This window comes from Bos grunniens, chromosome 14 (genome assembly GCF_055505025.1).
Source record: "Bos grunniens cultivar Pamir isolate PY7600 chromosome 14, Bosgru_T2T1.0, whole genome shotgun sequence".
NCBI lineage: Eukaryota > Metazoa > Chordata > Mammalia > Artiodactyla > Bovidae > Bos > Bos grunniens.
Window position 1 is genome coordinate 60,442,745 of NC_141178.1, and position 25,420 is coordinate 60,468,164.

General features: G+C 47.5%; 1 protein-coding gene across 3 annotated transcripts in view; it reads right to left on the minus strand.

Moving 5' to 3' along the window:
- Positions 1-19,158, minus strand: part of RGS20 (regulator of G protein signaling 20) — a 30,476-nt gene extending 11,318 nt beyond the window's left edge. The window contains exon 1 of one of the 3 annotated variants that reach the window (XM_086336971.1): positions 18,865-19,158. The gene's annotated coding sequence lies outside the window, so the exon portion shown is untranslated. Of the gene's footprint in view, positions 1-17,273; positions 17,714-18,864 lie in introns of those variants that run through there. The other 2 variants (XM_086336972.1, XM_086336973.1) reach the window with 2 other exon arrangements.
- Positions 19,159-25,420: the final 6,262 nt, after the last annotated feature.

The window sequence follows — 25,420 nt, forward strand, 5'->3', positions numbered from 1 at the left end:
TAAAAATATATCAGAAATCTTACTGAACAGGACATGTAGCTCTGACTCCTTCATTTAATAGGTGACTAGGCTCTCATACTTTAGATGCTTTGACATAGCATGACACAATTACTCTTCCCCCTAGAGACCGTAAAAGATTGGCAGATTTGACTATATAAAAATTCTAAACTTGGGAGCCATGAGCTAATATAAACAAGGCTGCCCCTGCCAAGTGTGGGAAAGTTTAAGTATCAGAAAGAAAATACTAACTGCAATGAAAAATAATCAGATGTGTGTGAATCTGTGATTTCACAGTGATGCAAAAACACTCACTGTTACTTTTAGAAAATGTTAGGAAACCAACTGATTTTGAAAACTGGTAAATACTGACAGAGAATCAAGGTTTTATCCTGTCTTTTCCAACACAAATGTGACTCCAGGGTAACCTAAGAGTTGATAAGGAGAAATTTCTCTTTACACAAGTTTGCTTGTTGTTGTTTAGTTGCTCAGTCGTGTCCAAATCTTTGTGACCCCGTAGACTGTGGCCTGCCAGGTTCCTCTGTCCATGAGATTTCCCAGGCAAGAATACTGGAGTGAGCTGCCATTTCGTTCTCCAGGAGATCTTCCCGACCCAGGAATAGAACCCAAGTCTCCTGCATTAGCAGGCAGAGTCTTTACCATTGAGCCACCAAAGCAGTCCCTTACAAAAGTTTACTAGCTAATAAATGGAGATGCTCCCGCCTAGACCATAGTATCTGACCACCTCTCACACACATTATGGGGCTTTGCTGGTAGCTAAGTGGTAAAATTTGAGAAATTTGTATGCAGGTCAGGAAGCAACAGTTAGAACTGGACATGGAACAACAGACTGGTTCCAAATAGGAAAAGGAGTTCATCAAGGTTGTGTATTGTCACCCTGTTTATTTAACTTATATGCAGAGTACATCATGAGAAATGCTGGACTGGAAGAAACACAAGCTGGAATCAAGATTTCTGGGAGAAATATCAATAATCTCAGACATGCAGATGACACCACCCTTATGGCAGAAAGTGAAGAGGAACTCAAAAGCCTCTTAATGAAAGTGAAAGTGGAGAGTGAAAAAGTTGGCTTAAAGCTCAACATTCAGAAAACGAAGATCACGGCATCTGGTCCCACCACTTCATGGGAAATAGATGGGGAAACAGTGGAAACAGTGTCAGACTTTATTTTTCTGGGCTCCGAAATCACTACAGATGGTGACTGCAGCCATGAAATTAAAAGACGCTTACTCCTTGGAAGGAAAGTTATGACCAACCTAGATAGCATATTCAAAAGCAGAGACATTATTTTGCCAACAAAGGTTCGTCTAGTCAAGGCTATGGTTTTTCCTGTGGTCATGTATGGATGTGAGAGTTGGACTGTGAAGAAGGCTGAGCGCCGAAAAATTGATGCTTTTGAACTGTGGTGTTGGAGAAGACTCTTGAGAATCCCCTGGACTGCAAGGAGATCCAACCAGTCCATTCTGAAGGAGATCAGCCCTGGGATTTCTTTGAAAGGAATGATGCTAAAGCTGAAACTCCAGTACTTTGGCCACCTCATGCGAAGAGTTGACTCACTGGAAAAGACTCATGCTGGGAGGGATTGGGGTCAGGAGGAGAAGGGGACAATAGAGGATGAGATGGCTGGATGGCATCACTGACTCGATGGAGGTGAGTCTGAGTGAACTCCGGGAGTTGGTGATGGCCAGGGAGGCCTGGCGTGCTGCGATTCATGGGGTCGCAAAGAGTCAGACACGACTGAGCGACTGATCTGATCTGATCTAAAGTGGTAAAGAATCTGCCTCCCAATGTAGGAGACATAAGAGACATGGGTTCAATACCTGGGTAGGGAAGATCTCTTTGACGAGGGCATGGCAACCCACTCCAGTATTCTTGCCTGGGAAATCCCATGGACAGAGGAGCCTGATGGGCTACAGTCCATGCATGAGTCGCAAAAGAGGTGGACACAACTGAGTGACTGAGCAGCGGCAGCACACACTTTATGCTAGGACATTAATTTGACTGGATTTCCTGTCTCACCCTCAAAGAGCTCTCCTAGTATTTTATGTGATGCTGGGAAAGATTGAAGGCAGGAGAACGGGGTGACAGAGGATGAGATGGTTGGATGGCATCATCGATTCAATGGACATGAGTTTGATCAAACTCTGGGAGATTGTTAAGGACAAGGAAGCCTGGTATGCTGGAATCTATGGGATCTCAAAGAGTCAGACATGACTGAGCGACTGAACAACAAATATTTTTTTAAAGATTTTTAAGTGGATAATTTTTGCAAGTCTTTATTGAATTTGTTACAGCACTGCTCCTGTTTTATGTTTTGGGTTTTTTGGCCCCGAGGTAGGCTGTGAGATCTTAGCTCCCCGACCACACTCCCTGCACTGCAAGAGGAGGTCTTAAGCACTGGACCACCAGGAAAGTCTCTCCCAGTATTTCTTGGAGCCTGTTCAAAGGATCAGGTTTTTGTTGCTTCTCTGAATTCAGAACAGAGCTCCTCTCCTCCATGGCCACACCTGTTCATTTCCCTTTGGCTGTTTCCTGAGCTCCCCTCAAGGGGTACCAGCATCATCAAGAGAACAGTCTTCCAGGAACATTCTCTGCATCCTCCCGAGACACTCCTTCCCTTGTTCTCTGCAATAACATTTCTGAGGACTTAGCCCCATTTGCTCCTAATTTTAGCCTCCTTTCGGTCTTTCTGCCTTCTAAGTCTTCCCAGCCTGGGAAAACTCTTTCTATTAATAACATCCTTCCCCCAGATGTAGGATGATTTTTTGCAGATGTGTGTCAGTTCTAGGTTCTGCTCTGACCCCGCCTGCAGGGCGAGTGCATCCAGGGAGTGCTCAGTAGTGGTACCTGGTGGCGGGTGGGGTAGGGCTGCCACAGGTTCTCCTTGGGGTCTGGCACCTCACCCCAGGGTGGGGTGGAAGAAGCTGTGATCCAGGACCCTCTCAGCCCGAGCCCCTCACTCCTGGTAGAACTGGAAGAAATCCATGGCACAGGCTGGGGAAAGAACTGTTAGACATCCTTACTCGTGAGGGAGGAGAGAGTAGTCTGGTATGCCAGGCACGCAGGCTTCCAGAACCCAGAGGAGCTGTTTCTAAGGATGAGTGACTCTGAGGCTGATGAATCCGACAAGAAGTCTTTTCTGGCTTCTTGTTGTCTTTCACTGAAGAATCTACACAATGGGACCTTCCTCGTAGCTCAGAGGTTAAGAATCCGCCTACAAGTGCCGGGGACACGGGTTTGATCCCTGGGGCAGGAAGATTCCACGTGCCCTGGAGTAACGAAGCCGTGTGCCCCAACTGCTGAGCCTATACATCCTAGAGCTCCACAGCAAGAGAAGCCCCTGCAAAGAGAAGTCTGTGCACCACGAGTAGAGGGTAGCCCCTGCTCGCTGTAACTAGAGAAAACCCTCGAATAGCAATGAAGACTCAGGGAAGGAAGGAAGGAAGAAAGGAGAGAGGAGGGAAGGAGGAAGAAAGAATATACACAATGGATAACCAAGGTCCTACTGTGGAGCACAGGGAACTATCTTCAATATCCTGGGATAAACCATAATGGAAAAGAAATGCAAAAGAGTCACTTTGCTGTACAGTGTGAATTAACACAACATAGTAAATCAACTGAAAAAGAGAATTTACACAGTGGGGTTTGAAAAACAGACCAGCTGAAAGTAGAGGGTGGATGGATCATGCAGTGCAGAACTCTCCCTGGAGTTAGCTACCTCCTCTGAAAATAGCAGCAGGTGAACCTGGCTTTCTCTGAATCACAGACTCCAGGCATAAACACCAATCAGCTGGTGCCAATTAAGTCACAAACAGGCCCTCTGCCTGCCCAGGGCTCCCACCTGTTGTTATTATTAGCAGCTGAGAAATAAGATGAATCCTGTCAACAACGATGTTTCTACTGTTTTGTGGGATCTTGAAGTCAGCTGATTTTAAGTGTGAGAACCTTGTGGTCTAGTCATCACCAGAAAAAAGTCCAACTCACTCTAGCTCATGAAATATTAATGAAGAGCTAGAATTACTTGCATTGACTTCAGCACAGTTAATAGACCAAAAGGCAAATCCAATCTGGGTCTTCCACTTCACAGGACACAGAAAGCTATCAATGTTTAGTAACCTACCAGTTTTAGCCAGAGATCTTAATGTGTCCTCTAGTTTTCAAATTTTTCTCCCTTTTGGTTTTATTGCCTGAATAATTTCAGGTCTATTTTAAGGAAAAGCTGGTTCATTATTTTAGTAGGGGAAATCAACTGAGAGTTTAATAACAATAGACTTTTTTAGAATTATAATTACTTCCAGATGGATGATCACATCTGTCCTTACCTTCTAAAAGAACTACTTAAGTGACCATCTGTTTTTCAGTAACTTTGAATGGAAATATTTACTATTTTGTTTATCTGGTTGTCACCAAGTTTGTAACTCGAACCACACTGAGGGTTTTTATGATAGTGATGTGCTTTTCTTCTGTCATTATTAAATGAACATATTGTATAACTCAACTTTTGCAACTGCCTTTGGGAAATTAAAGTAGATCAGAAGGAAATAAATGAATTATACATGCTTTTACTTGGTCTTTCTTAATACCAATCAACAGTTACAGTGTATTTTGCAAGTACTGATTGAAATGTTGACTGTGGGCATTCCTTACCCCATGAGGCCATGGGACTTTCTCAAGGAGACTGTAGATGACTGCTTAGCCCAGGGCACCTCTGAAAGAATTCAGCATTTACTAAATCTCTGTCTCTAGGGCTGTTTCAGGCAATCTTGAAACTGGTAAAGAATGTGCCAGGTTTGGATAAGAATCCCTACCAACTTTTACTGCTTCCTTTCAAAGCAAGGAACACATGCTGGGTTGCATCCCACTCTTTGCAGCCCTGTGGACTGTAGCCCGGCAGGCTCCTCTGTCCATGGGAGTTCCCAGGCAAGAATACTGGAGTGGGTTGCCAATTCATCCTCCAGGGGATCTTCCTGACCCAGGGATCAAACCCGAATCTCATGCATCTCCTACATTTACAGGTGGATTCTTTACCACTGAGCCACCTGACTCTCTAAGAATTTCTGAGCAATCATTGCAAATTACAGAACAAACAGGAAGAAATATTTTCAACACAGACAAATGAATGTTTAAAATCGAACGGGGTTGCCAAAGAAAGGGACTTGGTGGGTGGACAGCTGACAGAGGTGGCTTTCTTCTTGAAATGATGCAAATGTGAAAATGTTCTCAAGTGGATAACAGCGATAGTTACCCACTCTGAATCTACTAACAGTCCTTAAACTGCGCATGTCTAATGGGTGTCATCTGATATAAGTCACTTGCCTGCATTGTGCTTCTGGTGGCTGTCATTCCTGCTTCCTGTTTCATCAAGTTCACTTGACTCAGGTATAGTAACCAACTGGGCTTCCCTGGTGCCTCAGTGGTGAAGAATCTACCTGCCAATGCAGGAGATGCGGGTTGGATCCCTAGTCTGGGAAGATCCCCTGGAGGAGGAAGTGGCAACCTACTCCAGTATTCTTGCCTGGGAAATGCCATGGACAAAGGAGCCTGGAGGGCTATAAACCATGGGGTCGCAAAGAGTCAGACACGACTTAGCGACTGAACAACAGCAACAACAACAATAGCTAAGTGGACAGTGTTCATTTGGTTGGAAATGATAAAGCCATCCCATGACTGAAAGTTGAGACACATCAGAAAAGGAAAGAAAAATACCCAAGGGGGGACTTCTCTGATGGTCTAATGGCTAAGACTATCTGCCCAATGCAGGGGGCCCAGGTTCGTTCCCTGGTCAGAGAACTAGATCCCACACGCCACAACTAAGACCTGGCACAATCAAACAAATAAATAAATATTAAAAAAAAAAAAAGAAAAATATCCAAGGACGGAGGGAGAGAGAAGATGGTCGGACTAGTGCCTGTGCTGTGCTGCTGTGGTGGGGGGTAGTGGTGATGCCAAGAACGAAGGTGATGCTGGGGAGACAGGAATGGGGCATCCCACGGCACTGGAGCATGGTCCCTATGGGGACCAGAGCCTGGCTCCAGAGGGAAATGCTACATGACAGTCCAGAACCATGGTATTTATCACGAATCTTTAAGTGTGTATTTGGGGGGAAAGTGCCATGGAAATCCTTTCCCTGCATGCCATGTTACAGTAGGGCATCCAGATGAACATGCTGGGCCAGGGAGATAGCATCCCTATGCTCTCCTTTATCCACACAGCTTAGCACCAAGGTCAGGAATGCAAGCTCTTTCTCGGTTAAAAGCACTCGAGTGCTCTTTGGCCCAGAGAATTTCGATATTTATAGCCTTTCCTACAATCAACAGGGAAGAAGTGGGCTCCCAAAGTGCACCCTGAGAAACAGAAATGAACAGAATGTAACTAATTACAATTCAGATTTTACTTAATAGGGAAGACAATGGGTAAGTGCAATGAATGCCATATAAGTCCCGATTCTGTTCAGTCTCATACATATTTCATCTCTACCTTTGGCTTTAAAATCTAAATAAAACTAGAGCCTGGAGGGTATCATGGATTACATGAGCTTCAGTGAAACCCTGAGAATGTGAATATAAATTTAACGTGAATGTAAAGCCTCTACAAGTCCACACTTCTATGAAAGTGCCTGAAATGCTGATGAAAGCAGAAGAGCATTAAGAGAGAAACCAGTTTCATCAAGAAGACAGGAGACAATAGACGTTGCCAAGGTGGTGAAAAAGGAAACGTGAGGCATCGTTAGTGGGAATGCAAATGGTGTGGCCACTATGGAGAACCATATGTAAGTTCCTCAAAAAACTAAAAATAGAACTACCAGATGATCCAGCAATTCGACTCCGGTAGATACCCAAAGGACATGAAGACAAGATTTAGATATCTTATCTGCACACCCATGTTTACTGCAGCATTATTCACCGTAGCCAAGATGTTGAAATGACCCAAGTGCCCGTTGAGGATGAGTGGATAAAAAAGAGGAGGTGGTATAAATACAGGACTGAATATTATTCAGCCACAAGAAAGATATTCTCCCATTTGGGAAAACATGGATGGACCTTGAGAATACAGTGTTAAGTGAGGTAAGTCAGACAGAAAGAAAAGTACTAGATTGTATCGCTTACATGTGGAATCTAAAACAAGTTCAATCTGTACAAACAGAGACAAATGGTGGTTACCAGGGTAACCCAGAGGGTCCTCCCGAAGCTCCCTTGCAGTCTTGTAGTCTGGTCCAGTCTTCAGGCTCTCCTGACCCATTCTGTGTTTACTGAGCACAAACCTCATACACATCAGGCCTGGAGGAATATTTGCTGGTCGAAGAACTTCTTTTCCACCAGTTACAGCAGATGGGTTATGAAATGTATTAATGTACATGCAAACCAAGGATAATAAAAAGTTACAAAAAGGTGTGTTCATAAGTCACTAAACCAGGCTTTTCTATTTTCAGGTCTGTCTGGGCAAATTTTCTATCTCTTTTTTTTCCCCCCACAAATTCTACTTGTTGCCACAGGAAATTCTCCATGATCTGTGACTGGATGGTAGGATTGGCTAGTCAGACTTAGCCTCTTGTACATTATCAGTTAGAATTTTCATCTGTGATGATAATCCTATTATAAATGATATGAAATATTCAGCTCCCGTCCTGTTAAAGCTTTTAGGCTGTAATCTGAATCCCTAAGAGCCTTCACAGTCTAAGCGCCCATCCACAAAATCTTTGTGTGGATCATTTCCCTCTCCTTTCTTCATTACAACTTTTAAAAAATATTTTATATCAAATTTAATAAAATATTTGTACTTAATTATTTCCTGCCTCCAGTGTCATTTTTTTCTGCATCAATTTTAAAAATTATTTATTTATTTAGGGTGAATAGTTTACAATGTGGTGTCAGTTTCTGCTGTACAACAAAGTGACTCAGCTGTACGTATTCATAAGTCCACACTCCTTTTTTGGATTTCCTTCCCATTTAGGTCACTGCGTTAGTACTTTTGGGACTTGCTAACTGTCATTAAGTTTTTCCATTCGTATGAAAATGCTGAATGTTGAAATGGTGGATATCAAAAGGAAACTTAAATTAGATCCTTTGATTTTATCTTCTATAGGAGATTGTCTTTCACTGGATTCGTGATCTGTCCTGATTTTTTTTTTTTTTCCTTTAGAGTGCCTTAAAACTCTAAGAAATGTCATTGTTATTGGTTGAACTTACTTTTTTAGAGGCCGTTTCCTACAAGATCCTGGTAGTGGTACTCCACACTGACATTTAGATTATGGATCAGAAGTAACACTTTGTCTGTAAAGGACTAGAGAGTAAGTCTGGTGGCCGGTGGGCAGTCCATCTCCAGTTCTCTCCCCCACAGATTTTAGGGGCAGTGACAGAGTTGAGTAGTTGCAATGGAGACCACATGGCCCTCAAAGCCCAAAATATTTACTCTTTTTATCTAGAATCCAGTCTTGGTTAGTCCCCCTCCTGTGGCCATTGATGGTAATCCTTGACACCAGAATAAAATCTTAACTATTTATCAGGGCCTGCTTTCTCTCCATAATTTCCAACCTATGTGCAGTTTCCCCTTTGAATGAGCAGATGGAGTAGTAAGCACACCTTACTTCTGTTTACTCCGTGGGGCAGTCTCCACACTGACTCAGATCTACACCATCTACCCACAGAGCCTGGCTCTTCACCCCACAGCTGTACACGGGCCACCTTTAGACAGACTGGGATTGCTTTTTGATGCCCATCCGTGGATGACTCCGGAGTCCTTTTCCGGCAAGTGTGCTGCTGATGAGAATGGGCTAACAGGCATACCAGCGCACCTTCACCTGGGTTCCACACTGCCTTCCTGCTCCCAAGACAGTTCTCCAGGGGCTGAGCTGTTGGGATGTTTTTGTCTGCTGTTCCTAGGACGTGTGTGACAGAATCTCTGTTTTGGTTTTCTACAATTTGCACCAAAATATGTCCTGAATTTTAGGTTCCCCACCACCTCATGCCCTGCCGGCATTAAGTATTAGATGGCTAGATAGAGAAGGCAATGGCACCCCACTCCAGTACTCTTGCCTGGAAAATCCCATGAACGGAGGAGCCTGGTGGGCTGCAGTCCATGGGGTCTCGAGGAGTCGGACACAACTGAGCGACTTCACTTTCACTTTTCACTTTCATGCACTGGAGAAGGAAATGGCAACCCACTCCAGTGTTCTTGCCTGGAGAATCCCAGGGACGGTGGAGCCTGGTGGGCTGCTGTCTATGGGGTGGCACAGAGTCAGACACGACTGAAGCGACTTAGCAGCAGCAGCAGCAGCAGATATGCTGAACAAGCAGATCCAAAACTGAAAAAATTCTCAGTGAATTGGAATGCTTAATGCTTATGCATTTTAGACTGTTTGTAGGGAACCATAGTCATTCATCTCTTTTTGTGTGACCACATAAAGCAGTCAGACATAGGGAACTAGGAATAAAACCCCATCCTAAAGGATGCCTTTTATGCATCAATTTCCATTAAAAAATATTCTCTATGCAGTCTCCTCATTCTCAGGCTACATTTGATATATTTTAACAGATAAGTGCTCTATCACAATTAGAACTTATAGCTTAATACCCTCAGGATTTTGAATACATCATTAGAAGATAACAGAAGAGATATCTTTTGGAGGTTAGTTTATGATGTGTTTAACCTGAACAGGCAAGTTGTTCATGTTATTAGATTTTGCGAACGTTTTTCATAACTCTTGTACCATTTTCTTCACCCTTGTTTAACCCACATTTATTCCACCTGGTCTGGTATGCTGTTCAGATATTTTTGTTCATAAGCAAGTACTTCATTTTATCACAAATACAGTACAGAACTTCCAGGTCATTTAAAAGTCTAGAAATGTCTTATTTGCTGCAGCAGAGACTTAGCTCTAATGAGAATTTGATAAATTCCAGGTTGTGCAAATGACACCACCCTTATGGCAGAAAGTGAAGAGGAACTCAAAAGCCTCTTGATGAAAGTGAAAGAGGAGAGTGAAAAAGTTGGCTTAAAGCTCAACATTCAGAAAACGAAGATCATGGCATCTGGTCCCATCACTTCATGGGAAACTGATAAGGGAAACAGTGGAAACAGTGTCAGACTTTATTTTTGGGGGCTCCAAAATCACTGCAGATGGTGACTGCAGCCATGAAATTTAAAGACGCTTATTCTTTGGAAGGAAAGTTATGACCAACCTAGATAGCATATTGAAAAGCAGAGATATTACTTTGCCAACAAAGGTCCGTTTAGTCAAGGCTATGGTTTTTCCAGTGGTCATGTATGGATGTGAGAGTTGGACTGTGAAGGAAGCTGAGTGCTGAAGAATTGATGCTTTTGAACTATGGTGTTGGAAAAGACTCTTGAGAGTCCCTTGGACTGCAAGGAGATCCCACCAGTCCATTCTGAAGGAGATCAGCCCTGGGTGTTCTTTGGAAGGACTGATGCTAAAGCTGAAACTCCAGTACTTTGGCCACCTCATGCGAAGAGTTGACTCATTGGAAAAGACTCATGCTGGGAGGGATTGGGGGCAGGAGGAGAAGGGGACGACAGAGGATGAGACGGCTGGATGGCATCACTGACTTGATGGACGTGAGTTTGAATGAACTCCGGGAGTTGGTGATGGACAGGGAGGCCTGGCATGCTGTGATTCATGGGGTTGCAAAGAGTCGGACACGACTGAGTGACTGAACTGAACTGAACTGAGGTTGTTGTAAAACTAGATCCTGTAATTCTTTTTTTTTGGCCGCACTGCACAGCATGTGGATCTTGGTTTTCCGACCAATGATCAAAACTGTGCCCTCTGCAGTGGAAGGCCAAGGCTTAACCCTGGACCACCAAGGAAGTCCTGAGACCCCACAGTTCTCATGCATTTACTGCTGTAAGAAGGGCAGACCTCTCGGAGTCTGGAGGCTAGACCAGCAAAACCGGCTCCAATGGCCCCCACCATGCTGAGCAACCGAACTCTGAGCAGGGTCTTTGGCCTCAGGAATGTAGGCCCACAGCGCTGTTCCCCTGGCCAGGGGCTGAAGAGGCCAGCAACTCTGGAACTGCCCAACCACCCCCCAGGACTACTTTTCCATCTTAAGCTCAGTCACTCAGTCATGCCTGACTCTTTTCAACCCCATGAACTGTAGCCCACCAGGCTCCTCTGTTCATGGGATTCTCCAGGAAAGAATACTGGAGTGGGTTGCCATTTCCTCCTCCAGGGGATCTTTCTGACCCAGGGACTGAACCGGTATCTCCTGTGTCTCATGCATCAGCAAGCAGATTCTTTACCACTGAGTCAACTGGGAAGCCCTAACAGGAAACTTAATGTAAAAATTATTTGTATTTTGGGACTTCCCTGGTGGTCGTGGTTAAGAATCTGCCTTGCCCTGCAGGGGTATGGGTTTGATCCCTGGTCAGGGAACTAAGATCCCACGTGCTGCAGAGCAACTAAGCCCAAGGGCTGCAACTACTGAGGCTAGGTGCCACAACTAAAGAATCTGTAGGTGGGAAGGAAGGTTCCCTCATGATGCAATGAATATTCCATGTGCCACAACTAAGATGGGACACAGCCAAATAAATACAAAACCTTAAATCTCATTATCAACCTCCTCCCCCCAGACATGAAAGTCATCTACAAGGGTTGGGTAGGGTGTGGGTTGAACAATTCTTTCCACCAATTTGCATCAGAACAGCTATACAGGCTTGCATGGATCTAGTCAAACAGCTCCAGAAGGCTTGGGAGCGCTGCATGTATTGCTGCCTTAGAAGGATGGATGGGTACCGCAAACTTGTGTCCTGGCTCTGGAGCAAACAGCATCTAGTTAGCATCAGATGTGACAGGCGCACAAACAGAGAAAAACCAAGAAAACAAGGTGTTTTCCTCCACTTCACTGTGGGACTGAGGTGCACACAGTCAACCCAAGACATTAGGAAGTCCAATTGCAAGGTGACTTTGCATGAGATGCCATTGTCTAAAATCCAAACACTGATACATACTTGAGAAGGGTTTTATAGGGTAAAGTTGATTAATAACTGGAAATTGAGCATTCCCAAACCAGCAAGATCAATCAGCTGTAATAATCACTGAAATAACTCCAGTGAAATATCACTGCCGGGTAATGGAGCATATTGCTCGCTTTTCACAAATGACTCCCCACACAAATAGCTAGAATGAAATCAGCTGGGTTCTATGAATTTGTAACTTCGGAACACTACCTTGAGCACTCAGTCACATCAGACTTGGCTGTGAACAGCTGCTGCAGAAGCCCATTCAGTCGTACTGTGAACTCACTCACGCCGTGCAGTGCTGTCTCTTAAAGTGGCTGCTCAAGTTAACATTCAGGGACCATCTCAGCAGTGCTGGGGAGTCAGTGACTCACATGTAATGTACTGAATGCTAGGCTCTGACTCGACTGACCCCTATTAGCTGCTGCTGACACTATACGAATCTGAATAGAAGCTCACCCTGTGAGTCACCTGGTGCTGTAGGAAACCAATCTGCTGTATTCCCAGTTGGACCATGATTCACATGATAATCATAAGGGGATCTGACTTGATACATGTGATTTCAAAACTCAGTTCTGCTGAACTGACTTAGGAGCCTGCTAGAAAGTCACTCCTTGCTTAATGCCCTGGATTTCCATCTATGAACAAGTGTACAGAAATGCAAAACTGAGCGTAAGATATCCAGTTCACAATTGGAGAGAACCATGGTCTCCTTCTTCAAGGACGCAGATGCAGTTCCTAGAAGGACTTTCCGTGGTAGATACATCATTCCTGTGAATCACTTTGCAAGACCACTCACTTGAAAGGCTGTGCCACGTCATTTTAAACCACTTATGTGAAGTCTGGGGGCTTCTCAGGTGGCACTAGTGGTAAAGAAGCCACCTGCCAATGCAGGTAGACTTAAGAGACAAGGGTTCGATCCCTGGGTTGAGAAGATTCCCCAGAGGAGAGCACAGCAACCCACTCTAGTATTCTTGTCTAGAGAATCCCATGGACAGAGGAGCCTGGCAGGCTACAGTTCATGAAGTCACAAAGAGTCAGACATGACTGAAGTGACTTAGCATGTATACACATCATGTCATTTCTAAACCACTTATGTGAAGTCTGGACCTTTAAGCTGCATCTGTTAGTGAAAGGTGAATGTCATGAGCCGGCTCCATGCAGAAATGAAAGAACACCAGGACTTTTGGAACTGATGTTCAAGTGTCTGAAATGAAACCAGCCACCTGGGCCACTGCATTAAAATAAGAAAACTTCTTTACTTCTCTCACTCTTGCTTGTCTACATAATCTAGAATAAGAAAATCTCCTTGTATGTAATCTAAGTCGTGTATGACTCTTTTGCAACCCCATGGACTATAGCCAGCCAAACTCCTCTGGATCCATGAGATTGCCCAGGCAAGAATACTAGAGTGGGTTGCCACTTCCTTCTCCAGAGGATCTTCCCAATCCAGGGATCGAACCCACATCTCCTGCATTGGCAGGTGGGTTCTTTATCACTGAGCCACCTGGGCAGCCCAATCTTGGAAGACTTTCCAAAAAGCTCTCTTACAGGCTAAAGACCTTCAGAGCCAGAAGAAAGGGGATTAAAAATCTAACAAAAGGTCAAAAATGTTTTCTAATGTAAAACTGCTACAAGGGATTAATCAATCAAATGTGTTGAGTCCTGCCCGGAAGGCCACAGGGGCAAGGCTTCGCACCAAGGCCACAGAAGCGAAGCCCAGAATCAAGGTCACCTCTGAAGCTGACCGAGCCACTCTGTAACCTTGCCAAAAGCCCCCTGATCATCACTGACAAGCTTTCTGACTCCCAATTAGGCAAAGATGTCCACTCCAGTAAACACCCTATAGCACCCCAACCAATCACCTAATGCCAACCTTCCAGCAGGAATTTTGTCTGAGGCTGTAAAAATTTACTATTAACCCACAAACACTGCTGGCTTTCCCTGGTCTATTAGGTGGTCAGACTGCTGTGCTCACAGTGCCCACTTTATCTCTGCCCTTTGTCCTTAATAAACTTCTCCCTTCTGAAATGCTGTGTCTGGAAATTCTTTTTCAACCCATGCTCGGACTGCCTCAGCAAAATGTGGGATATGAAATTCTAATGCTGTCTCTGCTTTAATCTGACACCTTTCCATACCTCGAACAAGTCATGTGGTCATATCTCCTGGTGTGAAGGGACCACGATTAAGGGGTCTGACAGTAGTAACAACATTACTGCCTGGCCTTTCTTATGTTGAAGATAACGCATGCTTGTATATTTCTTCCTTCTGGTTTCCTATTTGTTAGAGGTTCATCAATCTGCAAGGGTTTCCCAGGTGGCTCAGTGGTAAAGAATCCGCCTGCCAATACAGAAGACTCAGATTTGAACCCTGAGTTGGGAAGATCCCCTGGAGAAGGAAATGGCAACCCACTCCAGTACTTTTCTGGGGAATCCCATGAACAGAGGAGCCTGGCAGTCCTGGGGTCTGTGTGCAAGAGGGACTGAACACATGCATACATTAATCTGCAGTCAACAGAAAATCACCTGTATGGTGTGTAAGAGCCCTGGACATTGAGTCAGATCTAATTCTAATCCCATTTGGCCTCTGTTTAGCTGGAGATGTCTGACAAGGCCCTTAACCTCTCTGAATGTTTCCACACCTGTAAAGTGAAGGAGGTAAGTGAGTAATCTGACTTTTATCATTCTGTACTTTTGATATCGGGCTTCCCTGGTAGCTCAGCTAGTAAAGCATCCACCTGCAATGCAGGAGACCTGGGTTCAGTCCCTGGGTTGGGAAGATTCCCTGGAGAAGGGAAAGGCTACTCTCTCCAGTATTCTGGCCCGGAGAATTCCATGGACTGTATAGTTCATAGGGTCGAAAACAGTCAGACATGACTGAGCGACTGTGATTGGATTTTAGGAAAGTTAGCATTTCTAGCTCCCAAGTTTCCACATTCTCTTAATTAAAATGGACTCAGTGTAGTATTTTAATGCACACATTGGATTTTCCAAATATAGCATGACCTAAAACATAGTTTTAATGCATATTTGTTTTACAAAGTGAAATACTTTGAAGTTTAGAGATAATCTTTTCTTCTTTTTAAAAATAATTTTATTTATTTATTTGGCTGCACTGGATCTTAGTTGAGCCATTGGAACTCTTGGCTGTGGTATGTGGGATCTAGTTCCCTAACTAGGAATTGAACCAAGGCACCCTGCATTGGGAGCACAGAGTCTTAGACACTGGACCACCAGGGAGGTCCTGAGACAATATTCTTAAAATGCTATTTGAAGTTTATAAATAAATATAATAATTATTTGAAATAAAAGGGTCCATATAATGTAGAAATGTATTGTTTTTACATTTAGATACTGACAGAAAACTTTTTCCATTTTCCTAATTTTGATGGACATCTTCTATTTCATTGGAAGGACTGATCCTGAGGCTGAAACTCCAATACTTTGGCCACCTCATGCGAAGAGTTGACTCATTGGAAAAGACCCTGATGCTGGGAGGGATTGGGGGCAAGAAGAGAAGGGGAGGACAGAGGATGAGATGGCTGGATGGCATCACTGACTCGATGGACGTGAGTCTGAGTGAACTCCGGGAGTTGGTGATGGACAGGGAGGCCTGGCGGGCTGTGATTCGTGGGGTCGCAAAGAGCCGGACACGACTGAACTGAACTGAACTGAACAGGGTTCTACTGCATTAATTTACTGGATGTGTGCTAAGTCGCTTCAGTCGTGTGGGACTCTTTGCGACCCCAGGGACTGTGGCCTGCCAGGCTCTTCTGTCCATGGCATTTTCCAGGCAAGAATACTGGAGTGGGTTGCCATTTGCTTTTCCAGGGAATTTACTGAATGTTGGCAGTCAACCCATGGCATACCTGCTTTTCTTATCTCTATTTTACAGACGATAAAAACTATGGCACAGGGAGGTTGAGTAACTTGCCTGAGGTCACACAGCTAAACGGAGATCTGAATCTAGACAGTTCCTGAGTTCAAGACTTCTACCTATTACGAAATATTGTGCCTCCTACGCAATACTGATACGTGATACAAAAGATGCCACTAAACGTACAGGACGAGGCCCAGTAGAAAATCAGGTCGTGAGCAAAAGAGAGAAAGAAAAAAAAAGCTAATACTTTACAGACAGACCCTTTTCATTACAAATTTCCTTTGCCAAGTCTGGGGAATAAGTCACACCCATTTCGTCAACTCGCACCTTTGTTTGGTCAACTTCGCGATCTGGAACCACCAGGAGGGAACTGAAGCCCGGCCACGCAGGGGCCCTGCGCTCCAGAAGAGGGGAGCTGACGCCGGAGGGTGACGAGAAGGTGCCCCCGCCTCCGGGGACAGCGCGAGCCCCACGGGCGAATGACTGCTTCGGCTCGCTGGTGGCCGAGGGGCGTTCCGCCGGCGCCGCAGGCATCCGCTGCGGTCGGGACACAAGGCGCCCTCTGGCCAATCGGCTCGGCGGGGGCAGACAAAGAGCGCTCGGCCTCGGCCGGATTCTCGTGAAGAAGGGAAGTCGGGGTGAGTTCCCCCTGGAGCGCCCTCCTCCTCATGGACTGAAGCTGGGCCTCGGCGCCCACTCCTGCAGCCGGTCAACCGCGGGGGGCGCAGGGACAGAGCTACACTCCCGGCCTCGCCCCCTGCCCGCAGCCCAGGCTTTTCCCGATCGCTGGCCAATCCCGGGGGCTCGCAAGCCACTCGGGTCCCCAGGCCCTACCCCAGTCGGCTCCCGCAGCACCGAGACCACCCCCCACACCCGCTGCCCACTCCTTCCAGCCCGCTGCCCCCACCGCTGTAGGGCCCTGGGCGCACAATCAGTCCCGCCGGCGCCCCACCTCCTCCGCGACCCCTCCCTTGCCCACTCCCCCACAATCCGAGGAGGGGAGTCGCGGCGCCCACCGACCTCCCAAAGCCCACTCCCTGCCTCGCGCCGCCGCCCCAGAGGTCCACTCCAGCCCCGGGCCCGCTCAGATCTCCGCAACCGGGGCGCCAGACTCGTTCCAACTTCCGAGCGCAGTCCGAAGAGCGCGGGCTACTAACCGCGCTGTTCCTGCAAGTAAAACACCCTCCGCGCCGCCTCCACCTCCTCGGCGCGGGCGAAGGGTGCCGACAGTTCTGTCCATTAGGTTTCAAGAGCTTCAGGGCCAACACAGCGTCAGACCCCCGGGGCTCCGTGGCGGGCGCCCGCTGGAGTGGAAGTCTCCACTTCCTCTCCCCCTGGGCGCACTGCCCGCCTCCGGCGCCCGAAGTTTCCCAAATCCGCTTCGGGTGTCAGTAGCCTACCCCCTCACTGACGCCGGGCCACCGGGGTCGAATCCTGCGGACTCCCCGGCGGAGACCCTGGAAACGCGGTCACAGTCCACGCCCGGCACCCGCTGCGCACTGACTCAGGCCTGCTCCCGCCACCGCCGTCCTGGCCCCGGTGCGCTCCCCGCCCGGCCCCCACCGCTCCGGGATCCGAGGTCTGAGCGCGAGTCCGGAAGGGAGAAGGAGCTGCTAAGCTAGCGGGTACTCACGGTTCCTCCGTCCACCGGGAGAGCCGGAGGGGTGGCTGGGGCCAGCTAGCCTCCGTCCTCTGTGCGCATGCGTCCCGCGAGTGCCTTATTTTTATTATAATTCCAAGTGCAGCCCTAGTTAAGCCCGCGATCGCCCTCCCTGGCTTTCCTCTGCCTTTGGCTCTCGGCCTTTCCAGTCGCCCTCTTCTCTCTCTCTTTCCCTCCCTCGGCTCTGCCTCTCCCCGCCCCTCTCTCCCCCTCCCTGGCTCCACGATCCCAGGGCTCGCCTCCGGCGGCGCGCTCCTCTGCGGCGAGAGCTGGGGGTTCCCATCCACGCCCGGACAGTGGTCCCTTTCTCCAGCCCCTGATTAGGAAGTACGGAGAGTGGGAGCCGAAGAACCCCCTCGGCTATTCCTTACGCTGGGGTTCGCGGGGACTGGGTGGGACTCCGGCGTGCGGGAGGAGCGTGGGACCTTATGAATGGAGCTGTGGGAAGGAGGAGCCAGTGTGCGCGCAGGGGTGGGCCGCGCGCACAGGTGCTGCTACCCGGAGAGTCCGGCCGCGGACTGTCCGCCTCAGGAGGGCAGTCCCCACCGTCTCCTTTCCCCCGAGTGCTTCTCCCAGCTCGCTCCCCACCTCCTCAGGCTGCAGCCTCAGCCTCCAACGGCCCGATACTGAAAAGGAGTTCCTCACCCCCTCCCCACCCGCCCGAGTGAGTCGAAGGCCCCACCTGGCTGGATGGCGGGGGAGTGGGGGGCGGGCGGGGACGAGCGGGGGAAAACTAACTCCTGACTGGAATCCGAGGAAGGAGGAGACCTGGAGGGTGGGGGGAATCCGCCGCCCAGCTCTGCGGGCGCGGAGGCCTTAAGACCCCGGCGCTCCCTCGGGATCGAGACGCAGTCTGACTGCTGGGGCCGTGCTAAACCCCGAAGCTGAAAGCCGACCTGACCCTAAAATAACATCACGTCATTTCCTCCCTGGCCACCCGAGCCCGCTGTAGCCGGGGGCTGGGGAGTGGGAGCGCGAGGAGGGGGCTGAAGCTTGTCCCGGGTAGGCTTGGAGTAGCCGGAGGAGAGGGACGCGTAAAGATGGAGAGTTTGAGAAGCCGCCTCGCGGAGGGCGAGGACCCCTCCCTCTTCCATAGACTCTGGAAGAAAGTGGTCCCGGAAAAGCAGCCTCGAGGGTCTCCTGGGGGGAGGGGTGTGAGGCGGGCAGCCGGCGTCTTTTCCTTGAACCTGCGCTGCCGGGTCTGACCTTCCCGCTTGCCCTCCCGCTCTCCCCTTGCTGGCCCCACATGGAGTGGGTCAGTCAGAGTTAGAGAGGAACCCGGGATGCGGGCGTCTCGGTGAGGTCACGGACTGTGAGACCACAGTACTCACGGGTATGGACGAGCTCTGCCCGGCGCTGGCGTCCACTTCCCGAGGCAGACGTCCCCCTGGGGGTCGGCCAGGCAGTGCCAGAGCTGCCCTGAGCAGGAGCGAGAGGCGGCCCGGCCACTCCTCGTGCCCCGGCGAGAGCACGGCGGCTGGCAGGGCGGGGATCAGGGCGGAGAAGTCCCGGCGCCGCAGGGGAGCCTCGGGAGGGGGTCGCCGAAGGAGGAGAGCGAAGAAGCGCGCGAAGCCGGAGAGCGTGCCGGAGAGGAGGCTGAGCAGCGTCGGGGCAGCGGGCGAACCTAGGAGCTGTGCGGGGCCGGCGGGCAGGGCAAGGCGGGGGAGGAGAGAGACAAAAACCACACAAGGTCACTGTGGGTTCCGGCTACAGACTGAAGAGGAAGTGCAGAGTGCCAGTCTGCGGCATTTTGAGGCGTTACTTTGGGGGTGCAAGAGAAGTCGGTGAGAGCAAGAGGAAAAGGACTCTGCTTAGTTTCCCCCACCTCTCATTCCTCCCCTCTCTTCCCTCTCCGCCCCACCGCCTTCTCCTCCCACCCCCTTCTAACTGAGGGCTACTTAAGGTGTGGTCCTTGGACCGGCAGCTTGGATAATACTTGGGAGCTTGTTGGAAAACCAGAATCTCAGACCCTATCCTGACCCACCGCATCAGAATGGGACTGTTAACATTCCCAGGGTCTCCCATGAGACCCGTTCCCTGTGAGGTGCAGTGCACAGCAGTGTCTGTGTTCACCTCTCTTGGTTCTTTCGAATTTGGTTGAAAATCTACTTCACTTTCGGAACTCTCACTCTGCCTCATCTTCTCATCCTGCCTCTTTCCCTCTGTCTTGGTCCACCTTCCAAAGTGCCCAGAGCTCTACTAGAGACAGATGAGGTCACCAGGGCCTGTGAGAAGTGTTCAGGGGAGGCCTGGTTACAGGCAGGAGATTGAAGGGCCTTCAGGCTGGAGGAAAATGCACTGGCGATTTGATTTCGGTTGTGCTGGGTACTGGGGTCAGGAGAGACCAGAACTTAGCACCATCTGCAGCCCCCTTTCCACACGCCCTGTGTCCATCTTATTCCTCCAGCACATCCTGGAGGCAGGCCTCCAGCTGAGAGGCAGGCCTCTCACCTTCCATTTGTTGCATGGGAGATCTAAGAAGCTAAGGTAAAGATAAACTATTATTTTCTTGGTATGTATAGGTAAACGTTAATTTAGAACTCAGGGGCTCAGGACTCTACCTTGCTACCAACGCGACGGCTAACCTTCGGAAATTCTTATTCTTTGAGTTCATCTAATTCATTTACGAAGTAAAGGGATTGAACTTTGGCGCTTTCAGGTCACCCACCTTGTTCAGGTTTTTGGAGCTCTCAGAGCTTCTTGGTCCACTAACACTTAGTGAAGTTACAAACCGGAACCTAACTCAGCCAATCCAAACAGCCCCCGCAAGCAAAGTGAAAAGACAATTTAATGTGTGTGAAAAGCAAGTGCTAGTGGTTGCCAAGAAAAATAAAGGTGGAGGCGAGAAGCAGCGAATACGGGCGACCCGGGGGCGTGGCGCGCGTCCTCGGGGCGCGGCGGCCGCTCTCCAGGGTCCTGAAGGAGGGAGCGGCCGCGTGGGCTTGGCGCGCGTCCCCGCTCGGCAGTGGCAGGGCCAGGCCTGCTTCCTTTCCTCTGGTGGAAAGCGGGTGTCAGGAGGGAGCGAGGAAACCTAGCAACCCATTCTCATTCATGAGGCCCTTTCTGGGACGCTGCCGGGCGCTCCGGCTGATTCGTCCTTCGGTCGTTGGTATGCTCCCGGCGAGAGAGGAGCTGGGTTTGCATTTCCGAGCAAGTTCACTGTTGAGCTTCCCTCATTACCTTTTCCTAGAGAACGGGGTCGTTCTCATAGTGTTTTCATTCTCCGCGTGCGGACGCTTCTCTCCCCTCCCCCACTTTCTGGACCTCCGCAGCGTTTATTTTAGGGGTTGGACCCGGAAATCCCCGAGCCTTCTGGACGCGCGCCAACGGCTCACTCGAGGAGGGAAGTGAGAGATGCGGAAAGAACCCAGAGCTGGCCTTGGCGCCCAGGGTCTGTCTCTCGGGGAGGGACGCAGGCGACCAGCCCCTGGGCGGAGGCTGGGAGGAGAGCTCGGCCGCGGCTGCGCCCCTGGATCCCGGCGGGATGCCGCTAGCACCGGACGCACCCGGAGACCGTGGGCCATCGGCCTTGGCAGCTCCAGAGCGGTGCCCGTGGCCGCAGGCCTATGCCACTATGCTAAGCAAGTCAAGAGAAAACAGGCCTGGTTCCCGGCGACCCGGAATTGGCAAGCCCACCCCGCGGCCTTCCCAACAGGCTTCGGGCAAGCGCTGAAACAGAGCGGCGGAGAGCGTAGAACCAGAGCCGCAGGCGCACCTCTGCAGAGCGCGCCCGGCTGCCGGGGCCCCGAAGGTCGCTCCACAGGCGTTTCGTGGGTCCCGGATTTTGAGTCTCTAGATCAGGTTTTCGAGTGGTTTTTCGAGAACATGGAACCTGTAACCTGACTCTTCTCCCGCCCCAGCCCTTCTTCCCGAGTTGCTGGACGCCCCTTCCTCTGCACGCTTCATTAGGCATTGCGCTGCGGTCCTGTGAGCCCAGACAGAGACGCTTGTGAGGGAAACCGCAGACATGTGCAGGCAGAATATAAAAGCCCGGCTTCTTTGGGCCTCTGGAGAAGTTCACCTCTTCCTCTTCTCTAGAGTGGTGTTTTCCCTCGGGTCAGCAGTCCGCTCCCCCCAGTTCTGGCTCCTGTCTTGCGAAGGACCGCCGGCTTCTCCAACTAGCGGGGGTGTGAAGGCTGGAGGCATCGGGTGCTGAAACCCAGCCACTTCCTTTGCTCGTTTTGGCAAGATCAGAGCACGGAGTATTAAAGCAGCCACAAAATTCGATCCGAGAAGTTATCCGAGGAGAGACCTTCAGCCGCAGGCGGTGCCGATCACTCCGAAAAGCCCGGTCTTCCTTTTAGGCCAGATTCTGTATGACAGTCCAAGAGTTTAAGAAACAATTCCAAATGGAATCATCTTGGAATCTGTATTCCTAAAAGGACTGCTCCCAGGGACTCCAGAAGTTTTAGGGAATCCCTGATTTTGATGGGGAATCCGCTTTCCTAACTGTTCATGTTGCTTACTGAACTGCAGAGTCAATATGAACAGAGTCTCACCCCCTTCAAAAGGAAAATTCAGAAATGTCATTCACCCCTAAATAGTACATTTCATAAAGGAAACATCCATGGTGGAATTAAACTACTTCTTTACCAAAAATTTATGCAAGTCTTTAAAATGAAAATCACAGAGTGGAATTTTAAATTAGATTTAATTTTTTGAGCTGACCTATTTTTCCTGAACTTTATTTTTTTTAATTTTATTTTGCTGTGGTTTAGCCATACTGTATATTTTAATTTTCTGTCATTGTAAAAAGTCATTTTTCCATGACCGCAACAATCATATTAGTTCACAACTGCAGGGTTGCATGGTTCTAATTTTGAATATTTTAGTTAAAAATGTAAATGAACTAAAGCATTTGTAAATAATAAGAAAAAAGGATCCATGTACCACAGTCCTAAGACTTCAAAATCTTCTTCCCCATCTTTCTTATTTGTTAGCTCATTTAAGAGGATGAAAAAGAAAAGAAACGAAAATAAAAGTAAACTAAAGCCTGCACTCTGTCTTCTGTAATATTCCATATCTCCAGAGATCAGGAAGGGAATTTTTTATTACATATCAGAAAATTAAAAAGAAAAATTCAAAACTCATTTTTGAAGCTTTAGTGATTTTTTTTGGGAGTCTCCAACTCTATAAAAATTACATTTGTCTACACTAGTAGAGTTTTAAATTATGGATGATTACAACTTAAAAATTATATATATTATATAATTTTTTTTTCATGTGATTCACTTTATTATAGTGGTCTGTAATCGAACCCATAATATCTATAAAAAGAAGGAATAACAAAGATTAGAGCAGAAAAAAATGAAATTGAGACTAAATTAGAAAAATACCAATGACAGTAATAACTAGCTCTTTGAAAAGATAAAATTGGCAAACCTTAGAATATTATATATAATATAATTCTATATAATATTTTATAATATAAAATTTAATATATATAAATATATATACACCAAACAAAATATTCCTTAGAAGGAATAGGCAGTCCCCTAACAAAATTCCCACTATATTTTGCACACTTACTTTTATCGTAAAAAAGATTGAATTCTTTTTACCCTGAGGTTTGAGCATTTTCAAAACATTCTCATGTATGTTACTTAACTAACCACCACTCCCCTGCCCCCACCCCCCTTCTATTTAATGAGGCAACTGCAGAGCAGTGAGGTTAGATGATGTTTGTTAGGACAAGTAAAACCATAATTCAAAAAAAACACATGTACCGCAGTGTTCACTGCAGCACTGTTTACAATAGCCAGGACATGGAAGCAACTTAAATAGCCATTGACAGATAAGAAGATGCAGTATGTATATACAATGGAATATTACTCGGCCGTAAAAAGGAATGATATTGGGTCATTTGTAGAGATGTGGGTGGACCATGAGTCTGTCATATAGAGTGAAGTAAGTCAGATAGAGAAAAACAAAAACATATATAAACACGTATGTCTGGCATCCAGATAGAGGTGCAGACATAGAGAACATGAATTGGGAGGTTAGGATTGACATATATACACTTAGTCAGTTCAGTCGCTCAGTCATGTCCTACTCTTTGAGACCCCATGAACTGCAGCACACCAGGCCTCCCTGTCCATCACCAACTCCTGGAGTCCACCCAAACCCATGTCCATCGAGTCTGTGATGCCATCCAGCCATCTCATCCTCTGTCCTCCCCTTCTTCTTCTGCCCTCAATCTTTCCCAGCATCAGGGTCTTTTCAAATGAGCCAGCTCTTTGCATCAGGTGGCCAAAGTATTAGAGTTTCAGCTTCAACATCAGTCCATCCAGTGAACACCCAGGACTGATCTCCTTTAGGATGGACTGGTATGATCTCCTTGCTGTCCAAGGGACTCTCAAGAGCCTTCTCCAACACCACAGTTCAAAAGCATCAATTCTTCAGTGCTCAGCTTTCTTTACAGCCCAACTCTCACATCCATACATGACCACTGGAAAAACCATAGCCTTGACTAGATGGACCTTTGTTGACAAAGTAATGTCTCTGCTTTTTAATATGCTGTCTAGGTTGGTCATAACTTTCCTTCCAAGGAGTAATCGTGTTTTAATTTCATGGCTGCAGTCACCATCTGCAGTGATTTTGGAGCCCAGAAAAATAAAGTTAGCCACTGTTTCTGCTGTTTCCCCATCTATTTGCCTAAAGTGATGGGACCGGATGCCATGATCCTCGTTTTCTGAACGTTGAGTTTTAACCCAAATTTTTCACTCTCCTCTTTCACTTTCATCAAGAGGCTTTTTAGTTTCTCTTCACTTTCTGCCATAAGGGTGGTGTCATCTGCATATCTGAGGTGATTGATATTTCTCCCGACAATCTTGATTCCAGCTTGTGCTTCTTCCAGCCCAGCATTTTTCATGATGTACTCTGCATCTAAGTTAAATAATCAAGGTGACAATATGCAGCCTTGATGTATTCCTTTTCCTATTTGGAACCAGTCTGTTGTTCCATGTCCAGTTCTAACTGTTGCTTCCTGACCTGCATATAGGTTTCTCAACAGGCAGGTCAGGTGGTCTAGGATTCCCATCTCATTGAGAATTTTCCACAGTTTGTTGTGATCCACACAGTCAAAGGCTTTGGCATAGTCAATAAAGCAGAAATAGATGTTTTTCTGGAACTCTCTTGCATTATTGATGATCCAGCGGACGTTGGCAATTTGATCTCTGGTTCCTCTGCCTTTTCTAAAACCAGCTTGAACATCTGGAAGTTCATGGTTCACGGATGGCTGAAGCCTGGCTTGGAGAATTTTGAGCATTACTTTACTAGTGTGTGAGATGAGTACAATTGTGTGGTAGTTTGAGAATTCTTTGGCATTGCCTTTCTTTGGGACTGGAATGAAAACTGACCTCTTCCAGTCCTGTGGTGACTACTGGGTTTCCAAATTTGCTGAGATATTGAGTGCAGCACTTTCACAGCATCATCTTTCAGGATTTGAAATAGCTCAACTGGAATTCCATCACCTCCACTAGCCTTGTTCGTAGTGATGCTTCACATTCCAAGATGTCTGGCTCTAGGTGAGTGTGAGTGATCACACCATCATGATTATCTGGGTCGGGAAGATCTTTTTTGTACAGTTCTCCTGTATATTCTTGCCACCTCTTCTTAATATCTTCTGCTTCTGTTAGGTCAATACCATTTCTGTCCTTTATTGAGCCCATCTTTGCATAAAATGTCCCCTTGGTATCTCTAGTTTTCTTGAAGAGATCTCTAGTCTTTCCCATTCTCTTGTTTTCCTCTATTTCTTTGCATTGATCACTGAAGAAGGCTTTCTTATCTCTCCCTGCTATTCTTTGGAACTCTGCATTCAGATGCTTATATCTTTCCTTTTCTCCTTTGCTTTTCATTTCTCTTCTTTTTACAGCTATTTGTAAGGCC